Genomic DNA, 11,024 nt, shown 5'->3' with positions numbered 1-11,024 from the left:
CAGGACCAGATGGATTCACAGCTGAATTCTACCAGAGGTACAAAGAGGAGCTGGTACCATTCCTTCTGAAACTATTCCAATCAATTGAAAAAGAGGGAATCCTCCCTAACTCATTTTATGAGGCCAACATCATCCTGATACCAAAGCCTGGCAGAGACACAACTAAGAGATATTTTGATGTAAAATCTTGAGAAATACTTGAGAGATTAATAATTTGGAGGAAAATATTCTCCATTTTTATTCCAGTGTTCTTTTTTTATGTTACAAAATTGAATTTTTAAAATTTACATTCTTTCTTATAATCGAATAATCTCTTTAGTTTTAAGATTATCTTACCAGAAATTTAAGGAAAATAAAAACTGCTTTGACATCTTCTGGAGCATTAACAGACACTCAAAATATCATATTTGCTATCCTGTAGGTAATGTATATGTATATATTTTCTGATTTATATTTAAGTAGTTTGAAGTAAAGCTATATTAGTTACATTGTAACATTTTGTAATTGAATTGCAGTTATATCTTTTAGATGTTTTGCTGAAGACTGTTAAAACTTCATCAGACTAAGGGGAAAAATATCAATTTTTCCTTATGGTAATTTTTCTGTACCTATAAATGTATACCTATTGCTGCCTTATGAAGTTCAACATATCCTCCAGGGGGCACTAGATGCAATAGTAAATGTATTTATGTTATGCAAATGCAAATGACCTGTGGAGAAGTTAAGAGATGGGAAGGCAGCATTCTGATGCCATGGTGGTCATGCTAGAGTTGTTGTCACTGGATAGCATCCTGGTAATTGCGTCCTCCTAGGGATGTGAGTCCAGATCAAGCAGTTTGGCTGGAATGCACTTGGAATCTTAAAAGCTCTTTTGATTGAGAAATCATCAAGACAAGATTTGCAGAATATATATATACACACACACACACACACACACACACACTTTTCAAGATTCCCGGTTCATTTCACTCTTATACAAGTGAATAGACAAGTAAAGTCATATTGATGTATACCCTTTGCAACTGTAGAATGGGCACAAATCCTATACAATGTTAAACTGTACTAAGGATATCTAGGCTGCATGTCCTAAGAGAAAGCATTTGTTCAAACTTATGTCATTGAAAACCAGCACACATATATCTTTTGTTGAGAACCTACGACACAGTCTAGGCTAGAGACACCCTGAATGGGTACCTGAATTCACTCTGGCTGATTCTAGGGTAAATTGTAAGCCTCCAAGGCAGCCTGAGGAGTCCTATATATTCTACAATATTTGGTTCTAATCCAACATACACCTAATATTTCAGACCTTCATTGTTTCTAACCTAGTCTATTGATGTGCCATATCTATGTGTCTCTTGCCTCCTTGCAAAGGAAGATCTCTAAATATATTTATAATAACTTTAAATAGCTGTCTAATGCTAGTTGATCTGTACTCACTGCTTATTCAACATCTCAAAATGGAATTCATTTTCTCAGAATGAAACCTGCTCCTTTTAAAGTATTTTCAGTCTTAATTCTTGACATCACTGTCTATCTAGCTGTTCAAGGAGGAGGTATATTGTTTATAGACCCCTTTTTCCATTTCAGCTTTCATATCACATTGATCACTAAGATTTACCATTTTTTTCTCCCACATGTCCACTCAGGCTAACAACCTCATACTTAATGTCCCTACTTCTAGTCTTGCCTCATTTTCATTAATGCTGTTTGCTAATACCAGGGTGTTCTTTCTAAAAGTAGTTGGACTATTTTTAAGTTTCAATTCTTTGAATTATGCACTATTTATTACAGGATAAGTTTCAAACTTTTTTTAGCAGAGTATATAAGGTGTTTCAGGATCTGTCTCTGGTTGCCTTAAGATCCTCATCTCCTCTGCCCATTCTCCATCCCCCCACATCATGTGTCCACAGTGAACTGAATATTTTCATGTAGTTTAAGAACATTCACATATAATAAATTAAATTTACTCGTCTTAGGGTAGATTTCTATAAATTTTAACAAATACATATAGTAATTTAACCACAACAGTAATTGAGATACAGAGAAGTTTCATCGCCCTAAAAAAGCACCTCATGCCATCCCTTTGTAATAAAGCTCTTTGTAGTCTAAGTTTTTGAGCTGAGCCCATACTCTTCTTGGGAAGCCACAGTCAATGACTGAGCATGGTACAGACACAAAGTCCTGGCCATTTCTGTGCAATACCAGATTTTGCTAATGGGCAGTATTTGCTGTGGAGATGCCATTGATAACTGAAACTCTGTCAGATCTGCATGATAATCTGAGGCTCTCTTTGCCCAATCTTTATCCCCAAGCACTGGTGAATTCTGGTCTGTGTTTAGTCCCTATAGCTTTACCTTTGACAGAATGTCAAACAAATGGAGCTGTACAGTATATAGCCTTTTAAATCTCTTTCACTTAGCACAAAGGATTTAAGATTTATTCATATCATAGTTCTCAATCATTTATATTTACCCCAAGCAAGACAGTCACTCCCATTAACTTATCTTGTCTTCATGACTTTGAGCATTCTTTGTTTCTGAAATGCCTTGTTAAATTGCTGAACATCTGCTCATTTAAAAAAATACAAACATCTTCAGCTCATTTGTCATTAAACATGACTACTTCAGGCCAACTTAGACATTATCTTGTCTATAATACTACCTTGCATTGCAGTGATTTGTGTAGTTGCTTGTTTCTTCTACTCTACGGATGGGTAAACTATAGCCTGTGGGCTATGTCCACAGGCCAAATCAGCTCACTCCGCCAATCTGCCCCCCAGTTTTGTGTGACAGAGATAGTATGTGGCCTACAAAACCTAAAGTATTTGCCAAGTAGCTCTTTACAGAGAAAATTTGGCATCTCCTACTCCACTTGACTATGAAATCTTTGCATCCCCAGAATGTAATTATATCAGTTAGGGCTTGGTTAGGAAAACAGAAACCATGTTAGATATTTTAACACAGAAAGTTTTAATATAATGATATGGTTTTAAGAATGTTAGAAGGGTGGGAAAAGCATACAGGAAATGTATTAACCAGAGCCCTGGAACCAAAACTCCTATTGTCCTTATAAGGGCTGAAAATCAGCACTTCTGCTTTGCAGCTACCAGAAGTAAACAAAAAAGAATAGCTCCTATCTTCTTTCTTCCTTCTAATCTGATGTAAGTACCTCCAAATGAAAGAATCTACCAGAAATCAGTTGGCAATGAAGTCTGAGAAATGTCATTTTCAAGTTGCTACTCCCAGTAGTTCTAGGGAGAATATAGAGGTGTGAGTATGTAGGAGCTGAGTGTCAATGGACTGTATTGGGCACACTGGCATACTATTGTACATAAGAGGTGCTTAGTAAAGATTATTGAATTAAATGAATATTTGGAGCATTTAGTATACTAAATAAGAACTTCACAGAATACTTAGATTAATAAAATCATTTCTTGCACACTGGCATACTGTTGTACATAGTAGGTGCTTAGTAAAGGTTACTGAATTAAATACATATTCAGAGTATTTAGTATACTAACTAAATAAGAACTTTGCATAGTATCTAGATTAATAAAATCATTTATTGCCTTCAGGTAGCTTACAATCTAGAGAAAGAGGCTGAAATGTAAACAAGCGACTATGTATTTGAGGAATAGTGTAATAACTGTTGAATCTCTATCACAGAGAATGAGCTAAAGGAGTACAGAAGAAAGAAAAAATTCAGCATAGAGGATGAAAAGGGGATGGCTTCTTGGAGGAAATGACAGACACTCTAGGCATTGTGAAAGGGCTTTTGAAACTGAGAGAAGATTGGAGGAAAATCCACTTGAAAGGAAAAAGCAGGTACCATGTCACCAAGATGTGGAAGCAAACGGCACTTTGGGGAGGTAGTACAGCATAGCTGTAACTTAATGAATTTTTTTAATATTAAAATACTTAAGTTTTAAAAAGTAGGGTAAATTATATTACTCCATAAAAATAGTAATTTACTTAACAAATCCATACTGCAATTATAAACTCCAGTCTAATCCAGGTCTAAAATTCCATGATTAGAATTTGATAGCAGCTTTATTGCAAGTACTAAAATACAAGTCCTTAAATTGGCCCTTGGAAAGATTATATACCTTAGCATTAACTTTATACCCAACACCATTTGTTAAAAGAGTAATATTTCTTGCCCAACCCTTGCCCTCACCTCACATGCTACATTATGTTCCAAATCCAAGCCTGGGACATGCATGCACAATGCTCTACTCTTAATAGAGTCAGTGGAAATCATGTGGTGGCTGTGTACTAGAGATCAAACTTGACTGGAGGTCTCAACTAGCTAATTTCTCTATCAAGTTTCACATGCTGTATATACCAACCACATTTTGCATAGATGGAGGAGTATGTGTAAATATGGGCTATTAGTAGACTTTTGGTTTCCATTTAAGCAGGAGGAATTATTAGAATGAAGATTTAAAGTGGCATTCTTATTTTAAAATTAAGTCATGTACATATAAGTCTGCCACGGTTAGCACCCAAAATGCAGTGTGACCTTTATGGCAGCTGGTGATACTCTAATATTTCTGAGTAGTACATAAAAGGTGAAAGGGCGTATCTCCTTTCAATGTGCATATGTAAGTGCAATAAGTATTAATAGGAGTACATACTTGTGGATAATCCTGGAATGTATATCTAGACTTATAATTAGGAACAGTTATGTGAAATTGATATAAATGTCTGTCATCAGTGGTGTTTGATTATCAATTTCCCTTGTGCATTTTGCAAGGACTATAAGTATATGGTAGCTTGCTTCTCTCAGATTTTATAACAGGTAATGAAAGGGTGTTTAGAATTTCTTTAAATTCTTTCATATATAATTATATTTGTTTGGAATCCATAAATTTAAATGTGAGGGTGCTTTTTTATTTGTTTTATTTTGCAAAGTCCAACAAGGCATTATAGAATTTTGAAATGTAATTTTGTATATGAAACTCAATTCCTAACCGCCTTTTTAAAAATAACCCCAGAATAAATCTCAAATAGTTATTTTATTATATTCTCCTGCTCTCTGCGCAGATTTCCCTGACTTCCTGGCTCTCTTATTTTTTCATTCTTTGCTTAGCTTTTTTATTATCCTTATTCCCTGCTATATGCTTCAGTTATGAGATATATACAAAAATTCATGAGGAGAAGTAAACAAACATAAAAGGATGTTTATATGGAGGGTTTCAGATGGTTTTACTTTTTCCTTTATTTTTTCTGTATTGTTTGGGGGTGATAAGCATTAGAAAAATGAAAAAATGATTATTTGAATCACAAAGAAAACTAGCATCCATGTTTTAGGATCTTTAAAAACTTGGTTAGTAGAATTCTTAATGTACAGGTTCTAAAGACTAGCCTAGTTTTCCCATGAATAGATTAGTTTTCAAATGAATTGGTTTGACTTGTTCAGAATGTTGTTGTTCTTAAGTGTTCATGAAAAAATTCACTGAATTTTAGTAAGATCTTTGCATTTTATATCTCAGACAAAATGATAACTACCTTTTTTTTTTTTTTAACTGAATTGTCATTGTGAAGGCAGGAACCATACCTGTTTTTTCCTCAGTCACATTCTCTATGCTTTTAGCTTCAGTAGATATTTGTTATTTAACATATAAGTGTACTTAGAAATTAGTTTAAGAAACATTCCAGCATAAAAATGGTAAAGTATGCAAAGTACATTATTATGTAAATATAAAGTAAAGCAATGCACAAAGAAACACAAATGGCCAATAATCATGAAAGGTGTTATACCTCATTAAGGGTCAAATAATATAGATGGCAACAACCTATATATCTTTTTTTCCAAAGATTCAAAATACTTGGTTATCTTCAGGATTGGCAAAGGAATAGGGAAAAATGAGTACTTTCATTCTCTATTGATATAAGTGAAAATTACTTCAACTCATTCTGGAAAGCAGTTTGGAAATATGTATCAAATATAGAAGGTATGGAGCTTTTGTTCTAATAGTTCTATACCTAGGAATTTATTTTAAGGAGATATTCAAGTGTAGCGAGGTGTGGTAAGATGACATATAGGGATTTTTTTCTTTTTTTATTTTGAGACGGAATCTCGCTCTTGTTGTCCAGGCTGTAGTGCAATGGTGCGAACTCGGCTCTCTGCAACCTCCACCTCCCAGGTTCAAGCGAGTCTCCTGCCTCAGCCTCCTGAGTAGCTGGGATTACAGGTATGTACCACCTTGCCTGGCTAATTTTGTATTTTTAGTAGAGATGGGGTTTCCCCATGTTGGTCAGGCTGGTTTATGGCAGCATTGATTATATCATAGAAGAATTCAAGCTCTACATATTCATCAATAAGAAATCTATTAAATAAGCTGTGATTCCTTTATACAAAGAAATACCACAGAGCCATTAAATGATGTAGATCTGTATTTACTGATCTAGAAAAATGTTATGATACATTCTTGAGTAAAAAAACAGGTTACAATACAGCATGTGTAGAATGTGTATCAGAGGCTGGCAAGCTTTTAGTTGTAAAAGGTCAGGTAGTAAATATTTTAAGTTTTGTGGGTTGCATAGTCTCTGTCATATTACTCAACTCTCCTATTGTAGTGCAAAAGTAGCCAGGGACATGTGTAAACAAGTGAGCATGGCTATGTTTCAATAAAACTTTATTTACAGAAACAGACAGTTGCTTAAGTTTGCTGACCCCTAGTATATATGTAAAAATATGTGTGTGTTTACAAACACACACATACACACCCATACAGACTAAGCGAGAGAATATACATTTCTAGAATAATGTTTACCCAAATGTTAACAGTAGATGGCTCTGCATGGGGAATTCTAGGTGATTTTCATTACTTTATATTTTTCTGTATTATATGATTTGTATAGGCACTAGGAAATGTAATAAAAATGATTATTTCATGAAAAGACAGAGTCTGTTTACCCTTCAGAGAAGCAGGTTCATAGTGTAACATGCCAAAGGATTCTGAGATCTTGCATGTTACATATGTATATATCAAATAAAGTAATATTTAAATATAGTTCACCATTTTGTCTGTGGCAAAATCACCTCATGTCTGTGTTATTGCACTTGTTTCTTTAATAATTTACTTGCCCCTGGTTTTTATAGCTCTTCCCCATTCTGTTACATTCACAATTGCCAGATTTACCTAAGAATATTTTCTGAAATTCACAATTGTATTGTCTAGGTCTTCTAGAATCTATCAGAAGTAACCCGGTTTTATAATAGAAAATAAATACACATATGCACACACTACTTTCTTGGTTATTCTGTTTCTGTTACTGCCAGCTTTCTGATTTATCCCCCTATCCCATTCGTATAGGTGCCACCAAGGTTCTGTCCTTGTTCTCTTCTTCCACTACATTGTTGCCCTTGGCGTGCCTGTGGTTTGCCACCTCATGGGAGGACTCATCTAGAAATTCATGGAAGTAGGTGATAGATAGCAAACCATGTCTTGGAAATTTATTAAAACCTACACTCACAATAACCAGTTACCCATAACTATTTTCAGCTCCTCATGTAGGCTTTAGCTTTCTGTCAAATTTGTCTTGTAGATGTGAGAAATTTGGATTTATTAACTCAGCTTTAATGTCTGGATCACCACAATATGTAACTTTAGAAACCTAGCTTTTCAATGTCAGCCTTGAAAGAGTCATGTTTGTGACTTCTGGATATGTATTTGAAGACAGAGAAAAGTAAAAGCAGAGAAGCCAGCTGATCTTACCCATCATATAGGCAAAGTATGATAGTAGCCCTGACTAACTAGATTGCAGTGGAAGTAAAAAGACGTAGATGCATTCTGGGATTTTAAGAAGACAAATTAGCAGGATTTGGTGATGGACTAGATTTAGAGAGATAAGGTGAGAACCCATCAAAGATAATTCACGGTCTGCTGGCTTGTGCAAATGGGGTATAATGGTTACCCTTTCCCCCATAAAATAGAAAGCTATCATCATCTGCTGAGAAACAGAAGTGAGGGTTCAGAAGCTGAGGACTTTGCCAGCCAGGGGACGGGAGGTTGGGTACTTTAGGCAGAAGGAGCAGCATTAACAAAGGCTTGAAAATGTGAAAATCATCAGTGTTTTCTGGAAATTTTGAATAGTGTAGTGGAATTAGAACACGGTAGTATGGGATGTGGAGTAGGGAAGGGCAGTATAGAGAAGTGAGTTTGGAAAAATAAGCTAAAGCCTGATTTTGAAGGGTCTTGAATCCCATGCTAATTAGTTTACCTTATCTTTATAATTCAGCTGTTCTCAGACAGCTGAGATTCATATACAGCTAACATTTTATGTCCAATTTATGGACTAACAGAGTTGCCTTCTTTTATTTTGTAAAGCAATAATAAAAACCATTATCTTAAAATCTTAGAGATCTCTTAAAAGACTTTATTTTTCACTTGACAATGGTAGCAAAATAAATCCTAGAGTTAATATAGAAATTATTATAATTATCATAAGACTTTATTTTTTAATTAATGAAGAATTGCTGGAAATTAATAAACACTAGACGTCTATTTGAAAAGAGGAACTCAGAGGCTGGTTACTTAACTTCAACACCTTAAAAAAACAGCCACAAATCACCAGTCAAGTGGAGAGCTTGAGCAATGAAGATAGTAGTAACAGCATTGCTGAGCCTTACCATATGATAACATGCTTAAAAGGGCTTGGCAAATGCTGAACTTCCACTGTCCTGGAAAGAATAACTATTTATGCTTAGTAGATTGGACAAATGCTGGGTCAGATTTTTACAAAAAATTTCTGAAGATGTGCTAAGAGGGGAATGAAGTTCATGTGATAGTTTTAGAATTATAAAATTTGTAATTTTAAGTGCCCATTTCAAAATATTGATCTGCAGTTTTTATCATTATTGAGAAAGTTTTCTTATATTTTTGTTTATACATGTTTTAAAATATCCATCAGTCCTACTCTTATGGATGATTATACATGAGACTGAATACAATATTCTGAATGATTCAAATGTTCTCTTTTTTGCAACATTAACTATTATTTTTCCTTTATCTTCCACTGTCCATAGTTTTCTGTTAAAGAGGTCTTAAAAACTGCACACTCAGTATTTTCTAATTTATAAGAATTGTAAATTTACAGGAATTTCAGGAATTGTACTAGAATTGACATAACTCTAAATTATATTATAAAGGAAGCTAAAGAACATATAAATCATGCCAAAAATACTTAGGATTGGGAGTACTGGATGCCTCCGGGAATTGGTAATTTGATACAAAGCCTGTCACCTGTTAAAATTTATCCTGGGTCAGTAGTGACTGAAAATCATTATGACCTGACAGGTGTTCAGGATCGTGTGTAAACTGAAGTGGTGAACTCAGTATAGTTCCTATTTGACACGTGTATGCATTACTGAAACCACTGCAACATTAATTGATAACTATGCTGGCAATCTTGATTGAGGTGCCAAGGACTAACTGGCCTGAACTCTTTTCACCCCTACTAATGTGCTTTTTAAAATAGGTCCAACTGTGCTTGTGTAGCAGAAAAGTGTGTTTGGACCTGTTCCTTTCACTAGATTACTTTACTCCTAAAATTGACCATCTATATTTCCCACAGTGGCTCCCCTTATTATAACATCTTAGAGTTTTTTTTTTCCCCCTGGCAAAATGTTTTGTCTCTCTTTTGAATAATCAAATTACATAAAACATTAAGTTGCAGGTACCCACAGGTATAAGCAGTTCCATTTCTCTACATTCTTTCCTTGGAATTTAATTTAGAAGCATGAATATGCTCTTAAATGTACAAGAATTCACATCAATCTTGATTAAATATTACTGATTTTTTTAATGTAGTTAATATTTGTTATTCAAAAAATTGTTGCTTTATGTACAAGTGAGTCAGAGATAAAATAAATCCACTCAACCTTTCCTAGTGGTAGCAAGTGGAGGAAAAGAGAAAGAAAAGGATTGATTCTTACTGGTATCATAGAGTAAGGAGAACAACTTCTTTTTCCTCGCTAATGGATCATGATAGTATGCAAGTCTACATACATACATTTATCCCCAACCATGCCAGCAACAAGACTTTAGCCAGGTGGGACCATAAAAGAAACAGACCTTTAATAAGAATCTAATAATTTTTCAAGTTATATATACTCTAGTGTCTTTCCAGCCAGAACATAATTGTGCTGCTTACAGATAACTTAGGAATGCTTTTTGATTAGTCTTCTTTAACTAGCAAATTATTCTCCCTTTTTACAAATCCTTCCAGAATGCTAAGGAAAGGCTGAAAAACAAACAAACAAACAAAAAAACAAATCTTAAACGTGTCTGCATATAGGCAAAAATGATGGTATGAAATTTTAAATTGGTTTTCCAATAGAGGCAATAAATATAACTATATGTCACAGTTTTTCCTCATGGTTAGCAATATGCCTTTGCAAAATAGCTTACCAGGGTTTTGGGCATAACTTGTGAGCATGGGACAAAACCAATTTATTTGTAGAATGAATTCATTAGCAATATGCATTTGTAAACTGAGCAGTTCCTAGACTCAACAGTAACAAATTGGGTGATTATAACTGAATTATTCAGTTTTGCTTTGCTACTTTTGTATAATTATTCTGGACATTCCCCAAACATTACTTTGTACTCTGCCTTAATAGCTTTGGTAATGCTGTCTTATCTACCTGGAATCTGCTCTATTTTTTTCTTTCCTATCCTCTCATCCATACCTCTCTTCTGATCAAGTAAATTTCTAACACATCTTCCAAGGTTTAGAGTATCTGTCGATTCTTTTCTAGACTTCTCACCACCTCTCCCCACTCATATCCAGTTTCCATTATAGACAGTATTAACTTTTCCTTCCACACGCTTAGCAGTTGTATTGTGCTGGTTGTACTTTATTTGTGAGCTACTCAAAAGAGACATTATGGTGTGTTTAACATGTAGTAAACAGAGATGTTTATCAAGTCAATTACTAAATAAATACAGCTTAGTTCTTTTCATTTTTGTTGTGTTTAAATAAATGTTTGTTCACATGCTTAGATGAGCTCTA

The sequence above is a fragment of the Colobus angolensis genome, unplaced genomic scaffold (assembly GCF_000951035.1).
Source record: "Colobus angolensis palliatus isolate OR3802 unplaced genomic scaffold, Cang.pa_1.0 Scaffold153, whole genome shotgun sequence".
NCBI classification, from domain to species: domain Eukaryota; kingdom Metazoa; phylum Chordata; class Mammalia; order Primates; family Cercopithecidae; genus Colobus; species Colobus angolensis.
This window is presented reverse-complemented; position numbering follows the sequence as displayed.